Here is a 712-nt window from a genome sequence, read left to right as displayed (position 1 = left end):
AGTTATAAGTCATGGGCATGTAAATAAAATATAGTCAATAATATTGTACTAAGTATGTATGATGATAGATGGTAACTAGACATATTATGGTGATCATTTCATAATGTATATAAATGTTGAATCACTATGTCATACACCTGAAACTAATATAATACTGTGTGTCAATTATACTTCCATTTTAAAAAGTAAAACATGAGTCAAGTTTTCACACTATCACTATTCCGAGTCACCATTGCACTGGAGGTACTAAGCAAGTACGTAAGTCAGTAATGACTGGAAAACAAGAAATATTATTTGCAGATGATATAATTGTGTACATGAAAAATCCAAAGGCATCTACAGACATATCATTGCAACTTATAAGTAAATTGGGCAAGAATGCTGCCACAGAGTCAACAAACAAGTTTCATCTATATTTCTATATATAAGCAAGAAACAGAAAATAAAAAATTTTAAATACCATATCCGGTAGCAAAAAGAAATATGAAATTTCTGGGATGCAACACAAGTTCCACACAGTAAGACTTCCACACAGAAAAGTATAAAATAGAAAAATTAAAGATGAAAACAAAGGAAAGATGAAAACATTCGTGGTTTGATGACAATATTGAAAAGATTATTTCTCCCCATATTGATCTATAGATTCAATGCAATCCCAGTCAAAATCCCAACAATATTTTTTTTTAAACGAAGAATCAACTTTATTGGACAT

Source organism: Herpailurus yagouaroundi, unplaced genomic scaffold (genome assembly GCF_014898765.1).
Source record: "Herpailurus yagouaroundi ecotype Mexico unplaced genomic scaffold, PumYag 210, whole genome shotgun sequence".
Lineage (NCBI taxonomy): Eukaryota > Metazoa > Chordata > Mammalia > Carnivora > Felidae > Herpailurus > Herpailurus yagouaroundi.
Note: the sequence above shows the minus strand (reverse complement) of the source record.